Source organism: Mytilus edulis, chromosome 4, assembly GCF_963676685.1.
Source record: "Mytilus edulis chromosome 4, xbMytEdul2.2, whole genome shotgun sequence".
NCBI classification, from domain to species: Eukaryota; Metazoa; Mollusca; class Bivalvia; order Mytilida; family Mytilidae; genus Mytilus; species Mytilus edulis.
The window spans coordinates 43,144,924-43,168,889 of record NC_092347.1 but is presented as its reverse complement, the minus strand read 5'-3'; the positions used below and the strand labels follow the sequence as shown (position 1 = coordinate 43,168,889).

The following is a 23,966-nucleotide window of genomic DNA, read 5'->3' as shown; positions in this document are numbered from 1 at the left end:
CAGACCGCCACTGCGCAGACTCCACAGCTCAACAGTTAAGTAGACCTTTAATGTTAGTGGCCCCTTTTTCCAAAATTGTCGTATTAATGTGGAACTAATGTGCACTTTGTTTTTTTCTTGCAGATGCAGACCCACAGGCACAGACAAGAGGGGAGGGGTCCAGACCGCCACTGCGCAGACTCCACAGCTCAACAGTTAAGTAGACCTTTAATGTTAGTGGCCCCTTTTTCCAAAATTGTCGTATTAATGTGGAACTAATGTGCACTTTGTTTTTTTCTTGCAGATGCAGACCCACAGGCACAGACAAGAGGGGAGGGGTCCAGACCGCCACTGCGCAGACTCCACAGCTCAACAGTTAAGTAGACCTTTAATGTTAGTGGCCCCTTTTTCCAAAATTGTCGTATTAATGTGGAACTAATGTGCACTTTGTTTTTTTCTTGCAGATGCAGACCCACAGGCACAGACAAGAGGGGAGGGGTCCAGACCGCCACTGCGCAGACTCCACAGCTCAACAGTTAAGTAGACCTTTAATGTTAGTGGCCCCTTTTTCCAAAATTGTCGTATTAATGTGGAACTAATGTGCACTTTGTTTTTTTCTTGCAGATGCAGACCCACAGGCACAGACAAGAGGGGAGGGGTCCAGACCGCCACTGCGCAGACTCCACAGCTCAACAGTTAAGTAGACCTTTAATGTTAGTGGCCCCTTTTTCCAAAATTGTCGTATTAATGTGGAACTAATGTGCACTTTGTTTTTTTCTTGCAGATGCAGACCCACAGGCACAGACAAGAGGGGAGGGGTCCAGACCGCCACTGCGCAGACTCCACAGCTCAACAGTTAAGTAGACCTTTAATGTTAGTGGCCCCTTTTTCCAAAATTGTCGTATTAATGTGGAACTAATGTGCACTTTGTTTTTTTCTTGCAGATGCAGACCCACAGGCACAGACAAGAGGGGAGGGGTCCAGACCGCCACTGCGCAGACTCCACAGCTCAACAGTTAAGTAGACCTTTAATGTTAGTGGCCCCTTTTTCCAAAATTGTCGTATTAATGTGGAACTAATGTGCACTTTGTTTTTTTCTTGCAGATGCAGACCCACAGGCACAGACAAGAGGGGAGGGGTCCAGACCGCCACTGCGCAGACTCCACAGCTCAACAGTTAAGTAGACCTTTAATGTTAGTGGCCCCTTTTTCCAAAATTGTCGTATTAATGTGGAACTAATGTGCACTTTGTTTCTTTCTTGCAGATGCAGACCCACAGGCACAGACAAGAGGGGAGGGGTCCAGACCGCCACTGCGCAGACTCCACAGCTCAACAGTTAAGTAGACCTTTAATGTTAGTGGCCCCTTTTTCCAAAATTGTCGTATTAATGTGGAACTAATGTGCACTTTGTTTTTTTCTTGCAGATGCAGACCCACAGGCACAGACAAGAGGGGAGGGGTCCAGACCCCCACTGCGCAGACTCCACAGCTCAACAGTTAAGTAGACCTTTAATGTTAGTGGCCCCTTTTTCCAAAATTGTCGTATTAATGTGGAACTAATGTGCACTTTGTTTTTTTCTTGCAGATACAGACCCACAGGCACAGACAAGAGGGGAGGGGTCCAGACTGCCACTGCGCAGACTCCACAGCTCAACAGTTAAGTAGACCTTTAATGTTAGTGGCCCCTTTTTCCAAAATTGTCGTATTAATGTGGAACTAATGTGCACTTTGTTTTTTTCTTGCAGATACAGACCCACAGGCACAGACAAGAGGGGAGGGGTCCAGACCGCCACTGCGCAGACTCCACAGCTCAACAGTTAAGTAGACCTTTAATGTTAGTGGCCCCTTTTTCCAAAATTGTCGTATTAATGTGGAACTAATGTGCACTTTGTTTTTTTCTTGCAGATACAGACCCACAGGCACAGACAAGAGGGGAGGGGTCCAGACCGCCACTGCGCAGACTCCACAGCTCAACAGTTAAGTAGACCTTTAATGTTAGTGGCCCCTTTTTCCAAAATTGTCGTATTAATGTGGAACTAATGTGCACTTTGTTTTTTTCTTGCAGATACAGACCCACAGGCACAGACAAGAGGGGAGGGGTCCAGACCGCCACTGCGCAGACTCCACAGCTCAACAGTTAAGTAGACCTTTAATGTTAGTGGCCCCTTTTTCCAAAATTGTCTTATTAATGTGGAACCAATGTGCACTTTGTTTTTTTCTTGCAGATACAGACCCACAGGCACAGACAAGAGGGGAGGGGTCCAGACCGCCACTGCGCAGACTCCACAGCTCAACAGTTAAGTAGACCTTTAATGTTAGTGGCCCCTTTTTCCAAAATTGTCGTATTAATGTGGAACTAATATGCACTTTGTTTTTTTCTTGCAGATACAGACCCACAGGCACAGACAAGAGGGGAGGGGTCCAGACCGCCACTGCGCAGACTCCACAGCTCAACAGTTAAGTAGACCTTTAATGTTAGTGGCCCCTTTTTCCAAAATTGTCGTATTAATGTGGAACTAATGTGCACTTTGTTTTTTTCTTGCAGATACAGACCCACAGGCACAGACAAGAGGGGAGGGGTCCAGACCGCCACTGCGCAGACTCCACAGCTCAACAGTTAAGTAGACCTTTAATGTTAGTGGCCCCTTTTTCCAAAATTGTCGTATTAATGTGGAACTAATGTGCACTTTGTTTTTTCTTGCAGATACAGACCCACAGGCACAGACAAGAGGGGAGGGGTCCAGACCGCCACTGCGCAGACTCCACAGCTCAACAGTTAAGTAGACCTTTAATGTTAGTGGCCCCTTTTTCCAAAATTGTCGTATTAATGTGGAACTAATGTGCACTTAATTTTTTTCTTGCAGATACAGACCCACAGGCACAGACAAGAGGGGAGGGGTCAAGACCGCCACTGCGCAGACTCCACAGCTCAACAGTTAAGTAGACCTTTAATGTTAGTGGCCCCTTTTTCCAAAATTGTCGTATTAATGTGGAACTAATGTGCACTTTGTTTTTTTCTTGCAGATACAGACCCACAGGCTTAGACAAGAGGGGAGGGGTCCAGACCGCCACTGCGCAGACTCCACAGCTCAACAGTTAAGTAGACCTTTAATGTTAGTGGCCCCTTTTTCCAAAATTGTCGTATTAATGTGGAACTAATGTGCACTTTGTTTTTTTCTTGCAGATACAGACCCACAGGCACAGACAAGAGGGGAGGGGTCCAGACCGCCACTGCGCAGACTCCACAGCTCAACAGTTAAGTAGACCTTTAATGTTAGTGGCCCCTTTTTCCAAAATTGTCGTACCAATGTGGAACTAATGTGCACTTTGTTTTTTTCTTACAGATACAGACCCACAGGCACAGACAAGAGGGGAGGGGTCCAGACCGCCACTGCGCAGACTCCACAGCTCAACAGTTAAGTAGACCTTTAATGTTAGTGGCCCCTTTTTCCAAAATTGTCGTATTAATGTGGAACTAATGTGCACTTTGTTTTTTTCTTGCAGATACAGACCCACAGGCACAGACAAGAGGGGAGGGGTCCAGACCGCCTCTGCGCAGACTCCACAGCTCAACAGTTAAGTAGACCTTTAATGTTAGTGGCCCCTTTTTCCAAAATTGTCGTATTAATGTGGAACTAATGTGCACTTTGTTTTTTTCTTGCAGATACAGACCCACAGGCACAGACAAGAGGGGAGGGGTCCAGACCGCCACTGCGCAGACTCCACAGCTCAACAGTTAAGTAGACCTTTAATGTTAGTGGCCCCTTTTTCCAAAATTGTCGTATTAATGTGGAACTAATGTGCACTTTGTTTTTTTCTTGCAGATACAGACCCACAGGCACAGACAAGAGGGGAGGGGTCCAGACCGCCACTGCGCAGACTCCACAGCTCAACAGTTAAGTAGACCTTTAATGTTAGTGGCCCCTTTTTCCAAAATTGTCGTATTAATGTGGAACTAATGTGCACTTTGTTTTTTTCTTGCAGATACAGACCCACAGGCACAGACAAGAGGGGAGGGGTCCAGACCGCCACTGCGCAGACTCCACAGCTCAACAGTTAAGTAGACCTTTAATGTTAGTGGACCCTTTTTCCAAAATTGTCGTATTAATGTGGAACTAATGTGCACTTTGTTTTTTCTTGCAGATACAGACCCACAGGCACAGACAAGAGGGGAGGGGTCCAGACCGCCACTGCGCAGACTCCACAGCTCAACAGTTAAGTAGACCTTTATGTTAGTGGCCCCTTTTTCCAAAATTGTCGTATTAATGTGGAACTAATGTGCACTTTGTTTTTTTCTTGCAGATACAGAGCCCCCTTTACTCTGGGTTGGGAACCCCCCCTTTTTAAAATGGCTGGATCCGCCACTGGAATGCTTCTTTTTGTAACTTCATAGGGTTGTAAAAACGTTGACCGTGCACACATTTTTAGAATGAATAGCTTCTGCGCTTCATACAAAATGTACTTCGGTCAACGCTTTTACCCCCAATGAAGTTACAACAAGAAGCATTCAATTCTTAAATACAATGATTGTTTGTGCATCTCTGAGACTTATATTTGGCTGTTGTGTGGCTTCATTTCTGACCAGACACTGATAACAATTAGATTATCCTTTATTTTAGGTTCAAATATTATGTAGTATTTGTACAAACTACATGTACTCAATGACTTGCATTCATTTAATTTGTAATATTTATGAGGCAGCATTCAACAAAAAGTATATCTTTTTGACCTTGATTCTATGTCTCACTGAGTGTGTACATCTATGAATCCTGTCAGATTGTGGTATTAAAAAAAAATTGGTATAGAAGATAATTACCCATAGTGATCACAATATTCCATGTTTGAAAATCATAACTTTAAGAGATTTAAAATAGACAAGCTTTCAAAAAGCTGAAAAATGGTAACAGTGTACTATATGACATGAATTAAACAACTGTAGTACTTTAAAAATTTCAAGTTACTACAAATCTAGTACTGTAAAATACATGTACTGCCCAGTACCTAAATATTACAATAATTTTAAAGTTACAAAATAGCACTGAATATTAAAAGTTAAGATACATATTTTTGGTACAGAAATAGTTACCTTAATAATCAGGCTATGCAAAAGTAGCTGTGTGCATTTTTTTGTTTATAAATAGAATATAACAGGTATAAATCTAGTACTGTAAAATACATGTACTGCCCAGTACCTAAATATTACAATAATTTTAAAGTTACAAAATAGCACTGAATATTAAAAGTAGATACATATTTTTGGTACAGAAATAGTTACCTTAATAATCAGGCTATGCAAAAGTAGCTGTGTGCATTTTTTTGTTTATAAATAGAATATAACAGATATAAATCTAGTACTGTAAAATACATGTACTGCCCAGTACCTAAATATTACAATAATTTTAAAGTTACAAAATAGCACTGAATATTAAAAGTAGATACATATTTTTGGTACAGAAATAGTTACCTTAATAATCAGGCTATGCAAAAGTAGCTGTGTGCATTTTTTTGTTTATAAATAGAATATAACAGATATAAATAGCAGATTGAAAATTTTTAGAAATTTAAAAATAAGGAGATGTTGTAGGATTGCCAATAAGAAAACAATGATCATGATTAGTCATGTTCAAAATAAAGGGGATATAAGCACTTATATGCTACTTTTATGATGACCTTCAACAAATAACATAACAATACTGGTTTATAGTCAGCTGTTAATTAAATCTGACAAAATGTGCAACAGTTCAATCCTAAGAAAACCAGTACATGTACTAATCATTTTGAAAGAGGTTATAAAAAAAATCATTTTTTTTTCTCTGTCCACAATATTCAATAGAGTATCTGGTTTAAAAAAATGTGAACCAAGATCTTGGCCGACATGGCTAAAAATAGTACATAGGGTAAAATGCAGTTTTCGGCTCATATCTCAGAAACCAAAGCATTTAGAGCGAATCTAACCATGATAAATTTGTTCGTTAGATCTATCTGCTGTGAAATTTTCAGACCAATTAGGAAACCCGTTGTTTGGTTGCTGCCCCTGAATTGGCAATTTTAAGAAAATTTTGCAGCTTTTGGTTATTACCTTGAATATTATATAGATAGAGATCAACTGTAAATAGCAATAATATACAGCAAAGTAAAACCTGTACAAAAAAGTCAATATTGTAATATTTGGATGTTTTGTAAATATTGACTTCTACTTAATTTAGCTTTATAACTGTTTATTTGTGTACCGAGATAATTAATGATGCAAGGCTAATTTGACAAATGGCTAGTTTAATTATCTGCAGTTAAAGTTGAATTGCCAGATGTGATTAAGACCAGATCTGAAATGGTGTCTTTGGGGTGTAGGATAATAAAATTAGTTATGCCTATTTTGTTTGTCTAGAGAAAGAGTAATTAAACTCTATGATAAAGGTCAGTTGGTCAAGCAACTGGGAGATTGTGTATCAGCTGTGCATGCATGATCCTGGAAGGATGTGATTTCTTGAAGTCTTGAATCAGTTAGATTCTGGAGGACTTGTATTTAAAGTTTATATGTTTAAACTTTGTAGCTAACTTTGTCAATGTGTCTGAAGTAAAGTACATTTGTTAATAATTACATTAGTTGTATGTTTCATTATAATATTTTATTCTGATTGGCTTTAACTGCACATCACGTGTTATTCCGTAAGCAGTTGCATTGCTCAATACAACTTTTCACTCATGATAACACGTGCTCCAACAATAAAGTGCACAGGTGAATTAAATAATAAAATATATAAAATTCGTGTTTTCATGATCATAGCTAAAAAATGTAATTATAAGTATTGAATGCTTCTTTTTGTAACTTTATAGGGTTGTAAAAGCGTTGACCGTGCGTACATTTTTAGAATGAAGCGCTTCCGCGCTTCATACAAAATGTACTTCGGTCAACGCTTTTACACCCCAATAAATTTACAAAAAGAAACTTTCAATTCTTAAATAAACTTGCATATAGTATATATTGTATTATTTAGTTACCCAGGGAATTCATCACAGGATATATTGTTGTGGTATAGGTGGCTATATACGTCCGTCTGTATTGGTGTTGACCTCCCCTCAGTCACGTTACAATATGATCAAAATGTTAAATTGACCCCTTCAGGAGTTATTGCCCTTTATAGTCAATTTTAACAATTTTCATAAATTTTGTATACTTAACTCAGTCTACTGGGCCAAGTTTATTATAGAAGGAGATAATTGTAAGAAGCAAGAATGTTCATTAAAGTAAGATCTACATACAATAAAATTGAGAATGGAAATGGGGAATGTGCCAAAGAGACAACAACCCGACCATAGAAAAAAACAACAGCAGAAGGTCACCAACAGGTCTTCAATGTAGCGAAAAATTCCCGCACCCTGAGGCGTCCTTCAGCTGGCCCCTAAACAAATATATACTAGCTAGTTCAGTGATAATGAACGCCATACTAATTTCCAAATTGTACACAAGAAACTAAAATTAAAACAAGAGGCTCTCAAGAGCCTGAATCGCTCACCTTAATTTTTTTGGTTAAATCTCTCATCAATGATTATTTTGGCTTTTCAATTTATTTAAATGTTCTTTGAATCTTCCTATTTTCATCAAAAGCAAAAAAAAAAATCATTTTCTCCTATGTTCTATTTTAGCCATAGGAGCTATGTTTCTGACATACAAGGAAATGAAATATAAAATTTATACTAGATACTCTGAAACTCATTTAGCCTAAGTTTGGCTGAAATTGATACAGCAGTTTCAAAGGAGAAGATTTTTTAAAGTAAGTCAACATGATGAACAAATTGTGAAAAAAGCCTTTAAAGGGCAATAACTCCTTAAGGGATCAATTGACAATTTTGGTCAAATTGACTTATTTGTTGATCTTACTTTGCTTAACATTTTTGCTATTAACAGTTTATCTGTATCTATAATAATATTCAAGACAATAACCAAAAACTGCAAAATTTCTTTAAAATCATCAATTCAGGGGCATTATACCCAATCCGGCTGAAAATTTCAGGACAGGTAGACCTTGACCTAATAAATACTTTAACTTCTTGTCTTATTTGCTCTAAATGCTGGAGTTTTTGAGATATAAGCCAAAAACTGCATTTTACCCTGTGTTCTATTTTTAGCCATGACGGCCATGTTTTTTGACGAAATAAAAAATAAAGCACAAACTTTATTTTATACACCCTACTGATCATTCAGTTGAAGTTTGGTTGAATTTGGTTTAGTAGTTTTAGAGGAAAAGATTTTTTAAAGTTAGCAAATATGATGAACAAATTGTGAAAAATTGTCATTAAAGGACAATAACCCCTTAAGAAGTCAATTGACAATTTTGGTCATATTAACTTATTTGTAGATCTTACTTTGCTGATCATTTTTGCTGTTTACAGTTTATCTTTATCTAAAACAATATTCAAGATAATGACCAAAAACTGCAAAATTTCCTTAAAATTACCAATTAAGTGGCAGCAACCCAACAATGGTTTGTTTGATTCATCTGAAAATTTCAGGGCTGATAGATCTTGACCTAATGAACATTTTTACACCCTGTCAGATTTGCTCTAAATGCTTTCATTTTTGAGATATAAGCCAAAAAACTGCATTTGACCCCTATGTTCTATTTTAAGTAACGGTGGCCATATTTTTTGACGGATCAAAAATCGAAGCACACACTTTGTGCATGATAATCTAAGGAACAATCATGCTAAGTTTCATCCAAATCCATTCAGTAGTTTCAGAGGAGAAGATTTTTTAAAGTTAGCAAATATGATGAACAAATTGTGAAAAATTGTCATTAAAGGACAATAACCCCTTAAGGGGTCAATTGACAATTTTGGTCATATTAACTTATTTGTAGATCTTACTTTGCTGATCATTTTTGCTGTTTACAGTTTATCTTTATCTATAATAATATTCAAGATAATGACCAAAAACTGCAAAATTTCCTTAAAATTACCAATTAAGTGGCAGCAACCCATCAATGGTTTGTTTGATTCATCTGAAAATTTCAGGGCTGATAGATCTTGACCTAATGAACAGTTTTACCCCATGTCAGATTTGCTCTAAATGCTTTCGTTTTTGAGATATAAGCCAAAAACTGCATTTGACCCCTATGTTCTATTTTAAGTAACGGCGGCCATGTTTTTTGACGGATCAAAAATCGAAGCACACACTTTGAGCAGGATAATCTAAGGAACAATCATGCTAAGTTTCATTCAAATCCATTCAGTAGTTGCAGAGGAGAAGATGTTTGAAAAATTGTTAACGACGACGACGACGGACGCCAAGTGATGAGAAAAGCTCACATGGCCTTTTAGGCCAGGTGAGCTAATAATACAAGACTAACAAAGGCCAGAAGCTCCTGACTTGGGACAGGCGCAAAAATGCGGCGGGGTTAAACATGTTTGTGAGATCTCAACCCTCCCCCTATACCTCTAGCCAATGTAGAAAAGTAAACGCATAACAATACGCACATTAAAATTCAGTTCAAGAGAAGTCCGAGTCTGATGTCAGAAGATGTAACCAAAGAAAATAAACAAAATGACAATAATACATAAATAACAACTGTTACAGTCTACTAGCAGTTAACTGACATGCCAGCTCCAGACTTCAATTAAACTGACTGAAAGATTATGATTTCATCATATGAACATCAGGCACAATCCTTCCCATTAGGGGTTTAGTATCATACCATCATAACATATATGAGAAGAACATAACCCGTGTCATGCCAACAACTGGTTTTTGAATAAATGTGTTTAATTTCAATGCAAAGACCCTATAAGTGAATCAATATTAACGCCAAAATATGCAATCTTTAATGACCTGACAACAGTATCGTAACTATATCCCTTCTTAATAAGTCTATTCAAAGGTTTTGTTAGTTTTTGAGGTGAATACTGACACCTTTGTGCTTTATAAAGAATATTTCCATAAAAAATTGGATGTGAAATACCTGAACATATAAGAAGTCTGCATGTTGAACTATATTTACGAATGACATGTCGTTATACCGATGATAAAATTTAGTAAATGTTTTGACTAGTTTGTGATATCAAAAACCCTGGTGTAATAATTTTTCAGTATTAAATACATAAATTTCTCTCGTTAAAATCTAAAACATTGTTACATACATGAGCGAATCGTACAAGTTGAGATAATATAAACACTGTAAGATGGTGATAAGGGAACAAAACACATCACCATCACCAAAACACAATTATATTGTCATGGGTCCATCCATGTCCTTTATTTATGATATGCACATAGACTAAAGGTGACAGCAACCATTTGGTTTTCTGAGGGGCTATGAATTTTTTTTACTGGACTAACTTTTTTTGTGCCTTAAGCGAAAAACAATCTTATTAATTTTCTTTTTGACAAGTGGAAAACAATTTTTTTCTTACAATTTTTTTCTTTCAATTTTAGCATTACATATAGTGGCAGCTTAAAAAAAACCCAAATCCCACTGATTGTATGGTGTACAATACTGTCTGGGCAGGGTTCATTGGTCTATATAATTAGTGTCATATTTTGGTCTGTTTATTGTATACTTATTTTTACACAAGCTATAATCTGAATTAAGAAATCAGCTGTTTTTGGTGTAAGCTATGATTGTAAGGGGCTAACACATTTTAGAAGGGGGCTTGAAAATGATGATATGTGTTTTTATAGGCACTAAGTATACTTATATACATACAGGTATATGTAGTACACATACAATGTACATGAAGACAGTTTGTTTTCATAAGTAATTTATAATAAATTATAAATATACTTAACCCATCAACACCAACACAAGTGAATAAACTAGGATCCTTTATAAAAAATTCAATGGAACTGAGGACAGAGGAACCTTTAATATTTACTTGAATCTGCATATATATATTGAGTTACTTATAGTTATTGTCTTAATTTGTTTTTGTTGTGTTATATGTCACAAACTGTATAGTTTATATGACAATAAAACTTTGAATTGAATTTATAAAACATGTAATGTGGTCACGATTTCCAATGAGACAACTATCCACTATAGTCTAAATGACTGAAAACTGCCAACTATAAATGATCATATGTACAGCTTTCAACAATGAGCAAAACTGAAACAGCATAGTGAGCTATAAAATGTCCTGAAACAGGGTTATAATTATTATTATTGGCAATTGATAAAAACCTGGGTTTTATGAGTATTGCAATGCCCATCCCAGTGGGAAATACTAGTAAAATATCTGGGTCTGGGTTTTACTAAAAATCACTGTAAAGTCACCAATTGATCATGTCGGAGCTCGAGCTTAAAATATAATACAGTTTTCTTCTAATTATAAGTTTGGTAAATCATTGGTGATTAAATTGATGTAATCTTTTTTGCTTGAACCTTGACTACAGAAACAAACATTACATGTGGATTTTATTATATTACAGGAACTGTAGGAAGTTTTCCAAGAGTCTGATTGCTAAGTATGCATTACAGGATTTTATCATTGGAGCAACATCTTAGGAGGATAAACTTGTGCAAGCAGTAACTGTATGAAGGAATCCTTGAAATATACAAATAGCATTTATATGCAGAAGAGGACTCTTAAACATTATAAACAGACATGAAGTAATAGTAGTGGTGTATTCAAGAAGTGTATAAACCACCTGGAATAGACTATTGTGTATATTTATTCAACCACAAGTACTTTCAGAATATTATGTACAATTCAAATTCAAATTATTGTGTCAACTGAGACAAGTTATGTTAAAAAAATGAAAAAGCATGTTGTTTTAAAATGAAATTTGTATATACATGTATAAAAAAACGAAATAACAAAATTTTGTAGCTTATTGCATATTGTGCAGCCAAAATTTGAAATCCTTTATAATGGTATTATGCTTGTTGTTTTGTCAACATTTTCCCTAAATCTTAAGATCAGTGTTAAAATGAGAAAAACTATTTTTGCATATATGAAAGAATAAGTAAATGGTTGTAAATTACAGAGAGACTTTCAATCTGGTACATTTGTATATCATCTTTATTTCACAGAACTTTCTATTTTAGTGTATTAGTACAATGAGATATGAGGTATACTCCAATCAGACAACAATAAAACAACAAAAACACATGAAAGGCATTTAGGCGCTAACATGCAGTCCTCAACAAAAGACAGGTGTATAAAAGATATGCCATGATCTATTTAATTGATCAGAGGCTATAAACAATTACAATATGAATCAAGAATAGCCATCAACTGAACACTGAATTCTTTGAATATTTTTTTTAATTAAGATGAAATTTTGGACAATCAATGAAAAAGTTTCTGACTTTAAACGGGACATGAATATGTGGCGAAGTAAACTACTGTAGTTCTTTTCTCCAAAATCATCTTTAAAAATTAAGAATTAGCATCTTTTGCAAGTAGGTATTTTTCATAATGTGATTGGTTTGTGTTTAAATTGATGACCACACAATATAACTTGTACATACATAATAAAAATCAATTCAGATGAAATATACATCATTGCAAACATCTTCTATAGTCAGTCCATATATCATTTACAAAAAAGGATTGAGACTTGAACTCAATCCAAAAAGTTCTAGGAGTGAACTGAGGTGCCCTGGATATTATTCATAACCTGTGATGGATTTTCTTGCCTTCTTTATTTTAAGACCAAAAAATTTTGGATAGTAAGTAATATAACGTATATAGGAAAAAAAAATTCTGAGACAAGTGCCTGTGTTTAAAACACAATCTATTATTAAGTTAATATTAAGCTTCTCAATGATCAAAATTGGTGTTTTCCAAGTTTTTTGAAATATTTATATTTTTGTCGAATGGTCAAAGTAAATATTTTGTCAAAATTGTATGAAATTTTAACAAGCCAAATTAGTTTTAGTCAAGGTACCACCTGAAATTTAAAGGTTTCATGTTTGCTACTAAGGCCCCACCAATTTAATTTGAGCGATTTAAAAATTTTAATAAAAAAATATTTAATTTGCAAATTTTTTAGGCGAAGCTTAAAAAGTAAAGGCAAGCGATTATAAATTTTTTTTGTAAACATAAAATAGTAGATTTTGACTATATTAAAACTTGATTTATCACTTGTACCTTGACATTTCTTTAATTTAAGAAGTATTTTTTCCCTGTTCAACAAGAGATAATTGAATAATTAAATCTGGTCTATGTATGTGTGATTGACAATGAGACAATTCTCCATCCAAGTCATAATCAGGTTCAGAACAACCCCTTAATGTTATTAATATCCCTTTTATGAGGGGTCAATATAAGTTATAATATATTTTTTTTGTAAAAACACTTTTAGCACAAAAGGGCTAATATTTTCCCAAAGAACTATTATATCTATATGGTATTAAATGGTCAAAACTTGTCCAAGAATTTTGTAATATTCCTGGACTTTAACCATTTACTTTAACAGTTTAATATTATTCAAAATAAGTGGACCCCTCTCTAGAAAAGTTGTTTAAAATATAATGTATTTCTCCTCTTTTTGAGTAAAAAATTCGGAAGTTTTCAAGGGTTTTGTATAGTAGCACAGATATTTACAGTGATGTGGGGTGCTTATAGGTTTTAAATCGTTATATAAAGGTTATATACTATGATTTTAAAAACAAATGTTGAGATCTTTTTATAATATTTACAAAATAAACGGTGCGGGAAATGGACATGATTACATTTGCGGATGCGGGACGCGGGAATATGATAAAAATAAAAAAATTCTGTTTTGAAAAAAAAAGGTGCGGGCGGGTCTGTCGAACAAGGAATTAAATTGGTGGGCCTAAAGTTCATCTTTATATTTTCTTCTGTGACTTTAAAAGTAAATCAGATGTTTATATAGACTGTTTAGAATATTTTTAGTCCTTTTCCACTCCTTTCTTTGAATTCAATCTTTCAATTTTTTCCTAATGACCATGTACTGAATCATCAAGTGAAGTATTCTTTTTATAATGATAAGAGTGATGTTTACTTGGAAAAGGGAGATAACCTCACATTCATTTGGAATGGCAATTTTATCATGTATGTAAAATTTCAAATTTTTTAGCTTTATAGCTTCTACCCTTGTCTGACACTCAATAAATGATAAATGTGATGTCGTTCACACCTTGAAAATCAAAATTAGAATATATCAAGATGGCTTTCTATTTCATTCAAAAAAATTTCTGCATACACCAATATCTGTCTAATTTAAAAGAAAAAGTGGAGCTCAAATATTTAATATAATCTTATTTATATATTTTTTAACATTTCTTAATTACTATGAATACTCAATAGTTAACAAATAAGGTATATTATTCAATATATTATTTTATTTCTGTTACATGCAAACCCCATATATATTGCTTCTTTGTTCAATAAAAACATTCGAAGATAATTCTGAAAGACAAAATAATAATCATATTTTAAATCCTGCTATTTTTTTCCAATTGTCGTAATTTCACAATTGTTTTTAATGCTGTTATTTTTTTTTTAAATTTACTGTATATTAACAAAAAAATAATAACTAGGGGCATTATGTTTTTCTGTCTGTTTGTTCATTTGTCCATTCGTTCATTCGTATGTCCATCTGCTGTCCCCTTCCAGGTTAAGGTTTTTGGTTAAAATTTTTGGACAGTAGTTTTTGATGACGTTGAAGTCCAATCGTTCTTATTTTGATATCAAATAAGCGTTTTGACCCCAATTTTACGGTCCACTGAACAAAGAAAATTATAGTGCAAGTTATCTATTGAAAATTCCCCCCCCCCTTTATAAGCTATAAAGGCGACATTTTCTTTTCTCCATTTTTACAACAACAAATTAAGGGATATCCCTCATTTAGGGGGGGGGGGGGGAGTCCCAAGCTGTTATTTAGTTGTAAATCAAGCCATTACCTTTCTCGATTGAATTATTACATACTTTTCATGTCAAGGGGCTGTTTACAGACATGAAGGCTTTTCCTCATTTTTGAAGGCTGTATGGTTTCCTAAAATTGCTTACATCCATGTACTTAATTTGATATTTGTTGAATATTTATTATTTATATAAATAAATCCCATGTCAATTTTACATGTACAACATTGAATAAACAATACTGCTATTGCTTAATGTTTGGCTCAGGTTAGCTGTTAAAAAACACAATTTACTATAGAACCCTATGGAGAAAAACAGAACTCCTTTTGTCAGAAAACACTGTCGTCCACACTTGTATTGAAAAAAACAAAAATCATACAGAAATGCACCTTATGTTTTCCTCCCCATGCTATTAAGAATCAAATATGTGGAACATAATTTATCATAATCAAATAAATGCAATTAATGTCTCCTCCATGACAGTCTTGAAATAAACTAAATATTGAATAAACAATACTGCCATTGCTTATTGTTTGGCTCAGGTTAGCTGTCAAACAACATAGTTTACTATAGAACCCTATGGAGAAAAACAGAACTCCCTTTGTCAGAAAACACTGACATCCAAACCTACTTTCCACACTAATCTGTGTCCACACAGGCATTGAAAAAAAACAAAAATCATGCAGAAATGAACCTTATTTTTTCCTCTGCATGCTATTCAAAATCAAAGATTTGGAACATAATTTATCATTATCAAATTAATGTCTCCTCCGTGACAGTCTTTAAATAAACTAAATATTGAATATACAAAACTGCTTATGGTTAATGTTTGGCTTAGCTGTTAAGAAACAGTTTAATATAGAACTCTTTTCGTGAAAACAGAACTTTTTTTGTCAGAAAACACGGTCAAACATACTATCCACATGGATCTGTGTCCACACTTGTATTGAAAAAAACAAAAATCATGCAGAAATGAACTATTTTATATAGATTAGACCGTTGGTTTTCCAGTTGGAATGGTTTTACATTATTAATTTTTGGGTCCCTTTATAGTTTGCTTCTCGGTGTGAGCCTAGGCTCCTTGTTGAAGGCTGTATATTGACCTTAAATGGTTAACTTTTATAAATTGTGACTTGGACGGAGAGTTGTGTCATTGGCACTCTTACCACATCTTCCTATATCTTCTTATGTTTTTCATGCTATTCAAAATCAAAGATGTGGTACATAATTTATCATAATGAATTGATTGATTGGTTGATATTTGCTATATGTCCAGTGGCAAATATTTCATGCATGTTCTGGACGAGAACAAATTAACAATACATACAATAGGTAGATCTTGTCATAACAGAGGCCATTCAGGATTATGGTCTGGGAAATTTGGACTACCACTGGAAAATGAGGGTATACTGGATAGGGACAGAAATTTTGCCTTGCAAAAGGCCGACTACGGACCCCTCAAAGAGTTTTTACAAGGGTTCTTAACGTGCAAAGAGTGTGGCACTCTCTTAACACGGGGCATCGGATTTAACGTCCCCATTATAACCGGACGTGACTGCGAACTTGATACATCCCACACAGCCAGACGGACACCCCACTTCCGCAAGCGTTTTACTGCTTGTCGGGAGAGGCCAAGTGACCATATTTCGTATCCTTAGTCACCCTTGGGGGTTATCATAATCCAAAAAATGCAATTAATGTCTCCTCCATAACAGTCTTGAAAATAAACTAAATATTGAATAAACAATACTGCTTATAGTTAATGTTTGGCTCGGGTTGGCTGTCAAGCAACAAAGTTCAATATAGAATCTTATGGGAAAAACAGAACTCTTTTTATCAGATTACACTGACGAACATCAAAACATACTATCCACACTGATCTGTGTCCACACTTGTATTGAAAAAAAAAAGTTTTTTCAACACAAGTGTGGACACAGATTTAAACTCTTATATTTTCTCGAGGAAGAATTTCAGAAAAAGACCAAATGTTATTTTTGTAATAAAGAAATAGAAATTGTCAAAGACAACTAGTATCTTGGTGTATATTTTGCTGGAAATGGATTTATCATAATCATTTGGTAATCAAATAAATGCAATTAATGTCTCCATGATAATCTTGAAAAATAACTAAATATTGAATAAACAATACTGCTTATAGTAAATGTTTGGCTCAGGTTAGCTGTCAAGCAACACAGTTAAATAAAGAACCCTATGGGAAAAACAGAACTCCTTTTGTCAGATTACACTGACGAACATCAAAACATACTATCCACACTGATATGTGTCCACACTTGTATTGAAAAAACAAAAATCATGCAAAAATGAACGTTTTCCTCCGCATGCTATTCAAAATCAAAGATGTGGAACATAATTTATCATAATCAAATAAATGCAATTATGTCTCCTCTATGACAATCTTGAAATAAACTAAATATTGAATAAACAATACTGCTTATGGTTAATGTTTGGCTTAGGTTAGCTGTTAAGAAACACGGTTTAATATAGAACCCTTTGGGCAAAAACAGAACTCCTTTGGTCAGAAAACACGGTCAAACATACTTCCCACATTGATCTGTGTCCACACTTGTATTGAAAAAAACAAAAATCATGCAGAAATGATTTTTTTTTTATATAAATCAGACAGTTGGTTTTCTAGTTTGAATGGTTTTACACTAGTAATTTTTGGGGCCCTTTATAGTTTGCTGTTCGGTGTGAGCCTAGGCTCCTTGTTGAAGGTCGTACCTTGACCTTTAATTGTTTACTTTTATAAATTGAGACTTGGATGGAGAGTTGTCTCATTGGCAATCTTACCACATTTTCCTATTTCTTCTTGTGTCTTCCTCTCCATGCTATTCAAAATCAAAGATGAGGTACATAATTTATCATAATCGATTGATTGATTGATTGTTGTTTAACGTCCAGTGGCAAATATTTCATAGGTAGGTCTTGTCATAATAGAGGCCATTAGGGATTATGGTTGGGGAAACTTGGACTGCCACTGGAAAGTGAGGGTATACTGGATAGGGACAGAAATTTTGCCTTGCAACAGGCCGACTACGGACACCTCAAAGAGTTAGTTTTTGCAAGGGTTCTTAACGTACAAAGAGCTTGGCACTCTTTTAACACGAGGCATTGGATTTAACGTCCCCATTATGACCGGACGTGACTGCGAACTTGATACATCCCACACAGCCAAACGGACGCCCAACTTCGGCAAACGTTTTAATGGTTGTCGGGAGAGACCAAGTGACCATATTTCGTTTCCCCAGTCACCCTAGGGGGTTATCATAATCAAATAAATGCAATTAATGTCTCCTCCATAACAGTCTTCAAAATAAACTAAATATTGAATAAACAATACTGCTTATAGTAAATGTTTGGCTCAGGTTAGCTGTCAAGCAATACAGTTAAATAAAGAACCCTATGGGAAAACAGAACTCCTTTTGTCGGATTACACTGACGAACATCAAAACATACTATCCACATTGATCTGTGTCCACACTTGTATTAAAAAACAAATATCATGCAGAAATCATAGGCGGATCCGGGGGGGGGGGGGGGGGGGGGCTTTCATGGGGAAAATTTGGTTGATTATATAGGGAATCATTGAAGCATGACTGGAGCGGGCTACCCCTTAGGTAAGTCAGCAGGCCCCCCTTAGGAAAAGTTCTGGATCCGCCACTGGAAATGAACCTTATGTTTTCCTCCGCATGCTATTCAAAATCAAAGATGTGGAACATAATTTATCATAATCAAATAAATGCAATTATGTCTCCTCTATGACAATCTTGAAATAAACTAAATATTGAATAAACAATACTGCTTATGGTTAATGTTTGGCTTAGGTTAGCTGTTAAGAAAAACCGTTTAATATAGAACCCTTTGAGCAAAAACAAAATTCCTTTGGGCAAAAAACACGGTCAAACATACTTCCCACATTGATCTGTGTCCACACTTGTATTGAAAAAAACAAAAATCATGCAGAAATGAACTTTTTTATATTGATTAGACCGTTGGTTTTCCAGTTTGAATGGATTTACACTAGTAATTTTTGGGTCCCTTTATAGTTTGCTGTTCGGTGTGAGCCTAGGCTCCTTGTTGAAGGTCGTACCTAAACCTTTAATTGTTTACTTTTATAAATTGAGACTTGGATGGAGAGTTGTCTCATTGGCAATCTTACCACATTTTCCTATATCTACTTGTGTCTTCCTCTCCATGCTATTCAAAATCAAAGATGAGGTACATAATTTATCATAATCAATTGATTGATTGATTGTTGCTTATCGTCCAGTGGCAAATATTTCATAGGTAGGTCTTGTCATAAAAGAGGCCATTAGGGATTATGGTCGGGGAAATTTGGACTGCCACTGGAAATGAGGGTATACTGGATAGGGACAGAAATTTTGCCTTGCAACAGGCCGACTATGGACCCCTCAAAGAGTTAGTTTTTGCAAGGGTTCTTAACGTACAAAGAGCTTGGCACTCTTTTAACACGAGGCATTGGATTTAACGTCCCCATTATGACCGGTGGTGACTGCGAACTTGATACATCCCACACAGCCAAACGGACGCCCAACTTCGGCAAACGTTTTAATGGTTGTCGGGAGAGACCAAGTGACCATATTTTGTTTCCCCAGTCACCCTAGGGGGTTATCATAATCAAATAAATGCAATTAATGTCTCCTCCATAACAGTCTTCAAAATAAACTAAATATTGAATAAACAATACTGCTTATAGTAAATGTTTGGCTCAGGTTAGCTGTCAAGCAATACAGTTAAATAAAGAACCCTATGGGAAAACAGAACCCCTTTTGTCGGATTACACTGACGAACATCAAAACATACTATCCACATTGATCTGTGTCCACACTTGTATTAAAAAACAAATATCATGCAGAAATCATAGGCGGATCCAGGGGGGGGGGGGGGGGGCTTTCATGGGGAAAATTTGGTTGATTATATAGGGAATCATTGAAGCATGACTGGAGCGGGCTACCCCTTAGGTAAGTCAGCAGGCCCCCCTTAGGAAAAGTTCTGGATCCGCCACTGGAAATGAACCTTATGTTTTCCTCCGCATGCTATTCAAAATCAAAGATGTGGAACATAATTTATCATAATCAAATAAATGCAATTATGTCTCCTCTATGACAATCTTGAAATAAACTAAATATTGAATAAACAATACTGCTTATGGTTAATGTTTGGCTTAGGTTAGCTGTTAAGAAACACCGTTTAATATAGAACCCTTTGAGCAAAAACAAAATTCCTTTGGGCAAAAAACACGGTCAAACATACTTCCCACATTGATCTGTGTCCACACTTGTATTGAAAAAAACAAAAATCATGCAGAAATGAACTTTTTTATATTGATTAGACCGTTGGTTTTCCAGTTTGAATGGATTTACACTAGTAATTTTTGGGTCCCTTTATAGTTTGCTGTTCGGTGTGAGCCTAGGCTCCTTGTTGAAGGTCGTACCTAAACCTTTAATTGTTTACTTTTATAAATTGAGACTTGGATGGAGAGTTGTCTCATTGGCAATCTTACCACATTTTCCTATATCTACTTGTGTCTTCCTCTCCATGCTATTCAAAATCAAAGATGAGGTACATAATTTATCATAATCAATTGATTGATTGATTGTTGCTTATCGTCCAGTGGCAAATATTTCATAGGTAGGTCTTGTCATAAAAGAGGCCATTAGGGATTATGGTCGGGGAAATTTGGACTGCCACTGGAAATGAGGGTATACTGGATAGGGACAGAAATTTTGCCTTGCAACAGGCCGACTATGGACCCCTCAAAGAGTTAGTTTTTGCAAGGGTTCTTAACGTACAAAGAGCTTGGCACTCTTTTAACACGAGGCATTGGATTTAACGTCCCCATTATGACCGGTGGTGACTGCGAACTTGATACATCCCACACAGCCAAACGGACGCCCAACTTCGGCAAACGTTTTAATGGTTGTCGGGAGAGACCAAGTGACCATATTTTGTTTCCCCAGTCACCCTAGGGGGTTATCATAATCAAATAAATGCAATTAATGTCTCCTCCATAACAGTCTTCAAAATAAACTAAATATTGAATAAACAATACTGCTTATAGTAAATGTTTGGCTCAGGTTAGCTGTCAAGCAATACAGTTAAATAAAGAACCCTATGGGAAAACAGAACTCCTTTTGTCGGATTACACTGACGAACATCAAAACATACTATCCACACTGATCTGTGTCCACACTTGTATTAAAAAACAAAAATCATGCAGAAATCATAGGCGGATCCAGGGGGGGGGCCTTTCGTGGGAAAAATTTAGTTGATTATATAGGGAATCATAGAAGCATGACTGGAGCGCCCCCCCCCCCCCCTTTAGGTAAGGGAACGGGCCCTCCCTTTAGGTAAGTCAGCTCCCCCCCCCCCCTTTAGGAAAAGTTCTGGATCCGCCACTGGAAATGAACCTTATGTTTTCCTCCGCATGCTATTCAAAATCAAAGATGTGGAACATAATTTATCATAATCAAATAAATGCAATTATGTCTCCTCTATGACAATCTTGAAATAAACTAAATATTGAATAAACAATACTGCTTATGGTTAATGTTTGTCTTAGGTTAGCTGTTAAGAAACACAGTTTAATATAGAACCCTTTGGGCAAGAACAAAATTCCTTTGGTCAGAAAACACGGTCAAACATACTTACCACATTGATCTGTGTCCACAATTGTATTGAAAAAAACAAAAATCATGCAGAAATGAACTTTTTTATATTGATTAGACCGTTGGTTTTCCAGTTTGAATGGTTTTACACTAGTAATTTTTGGGGCCCTTTATAGTTTGCTGTTCGGAGTGAGCCTAGGCTCCTTGTTGAAGGTCGTACCTTGACCTTTAATTGTTAACTTTTATAAATTGTGACTTGGATGGAGAGTTGTCTCATTGGCACTCTTACCACATCTTCCTATATCTACTTGTGTTTTCCTCTCCATGCTATTCAAAATCAAAGATGTGGTACATAATCTATTATAATCAATTGATTGATTGATTAATAGTTACTTAATGTCCAGTGGAAAATAGTTCATGCATGTTCAGGACGAGAACAAATTAACAATAGATACAATAGGTATATATGTCTTGTCATAATAGAGGCCATTCGGGATTATGGTCGGGGAAATCTGGACTTCCACTGGAAAAAGAGGGTATATAGGATAGAACAGAAACTTTGCCTTGCAACAGGCCGCCTACGGACCTCTCAAAGAGATTTTGCAAGGGTTTTTAACGTGCAAAGAGCGTGACACTCTCTTAACACGAGGCATCGGATTTAACGTCCCAAATCTGACCGGACGTGACTGCGAACTTGATACATCCCAGACAGCCAAACGGACGCCCCACTTCGGCAAGCGTTTTACTGCCGGTCGGGAGAAGACCAAGTGACCAAATTTCGTTTCCCTAGTCGCCCTTTGGGATTATATTAATCTAATAAATGCAGTAAATAATTTCTCCTCAATGACACTCTTGAAAAGAAACTAAATATTGAATAAACAATACTGTTAATGGTTAATGTTTAGCTCAGGTTAGCTGTCAAGCAATACAGTTTTATATTTAACCTTATGGGGAAAACAGAACTCCTTTTGTCATTAAACACTGTCAAACATCCAAACATACTATCCACACTGATCTGTGTCCACACTTGTATTGAAAAAACGGATGGAAATTCTTATATTTTCTCGAGGTAGACTTTCAGAAAAATAATAATTTTGTAATAGAGAAATAGAAATTGTCAGAGATAACAAGTATCTTGTTGTATTTTTTGCTACAATTGGGTAGTTTTAACAAAAAAATATTTAAGAGACCAGGGAACAAATAGAGTGTATAGTTTATTTTTAAAAAATGTTGACTGTCAATTAGATATGTTTTATAAAGCCATTTTACCAGCTAGTGTTACTTTCCAATTCGGAATAGTGGGCTTTCGGAGTAATGGACTGTCGGAATAGTGGGCTTTCGGAGTAATGGACTGTCGGAATAGTGGGCTGTCGGAGTAATGGACTGTCGGAATATTGGGCTGTCGGAGTAATGGACTGTCGGAATAGATGGCTGTCGGAGTAATGGTCTGTCGGAATAGTGGGCTGTCGGAGTAATGGGCTGTTGGAAAAGTGGGCTGTCGGAGTAATTGGCTGCATGTCGGAATAATGGTTGTCAGACTAATGGGATGTCACCGTTCATGCAGCATATAGGGTTATATAATGACAAGTGTAAAACAATTCAAAAGAGAAAGACTACGACTTGATATATAAATGAAACAAACAAAAATGTAATAGGAACTTAGCAATAAAAGAAAACCATTGTCTGAACCACATCCGCGTTTCGCCATCGGAAGTTAGCGTGTCATATCCGATGATCGGACTTAAAAAGCAAACAACCATCGCACTTCCAGGGCGGATCAAGCCATTTTAAAAAGAGGAATCCTAACACATGATAAAGGGGGAGGGGTGTTCCAATCACATGTCCCCATTCAAATGCATTGATCGTCCAAAAAAGGGGGTTCCAACCTCTTGACCCCCTCCTGGATCATCCAATGACTTTAGTGTCCCGACACCATCGCACTTTAGCGTAGCCGTAGACCATCTTACTAAGCGAAGCCATCGCACTTTAGAGTACTTTCGCACTTTAGAGTCCTACATATATTTTTTTTTCAAAAGGATGAAAATGTCTCATCTGTCCTAAAGACCTCCGTATCTAATATGGTTCTATTTTTATATTGTATATGATGATGTATATTAGATTATGACACTATAATAAACTATCGATTTACTAACTTACCTTTCTATAAATATATATATAATATGGCGCAACACATCCAACGACTGAATACAAATATACAGGTATGAAAATATATTACAGGTAAGCAGGGATTTTTTGGCGGTAACTAGAAAGCATGCAGGTAAAAAGGTGTGCTTGATTTTGAATTAGTCATGCATCTAGCATCAGTGTGATATGATGATGAATAATAATATAACATATGAAAAATACGTGTAAATCATAGAAAAACATGAATTACATATATGACCAATTTACTATTTTCTTTATATTAAACGTCCATAGAGACGTTGTTCTTCAGAAGTGATTTTTTTTTGCACGGCGGGCTTTGGGCAGAATTGGCTTCCTTTGTTCAAGT

General features: G+C 35.9%; 1 long non-coding RNA gene across 1 annotated transcript in view; it reads right to left on the bottom strand.

Moving 5' to 3' along the window:
- LOC139519728 (uncharacterized) overlaps nucleotides 1–23,737 on the bottom strand; it is a 41,058-nt gene extending 17,321 nt beyond the window's left edge. The window contains exon 1 of the long non-coding RNA XR_011663660.1: nucleotides 23,612–23,737. This is a non-coding gene — a long non-coding RNA (uncharacterized lncRNA). The remainder of the gene's footprint in view (nucleotides 1–23,611) is intronic.
- Between the last annotated feature and the right edge of the window lie 229 nt (nucleotides 23,738–23,966).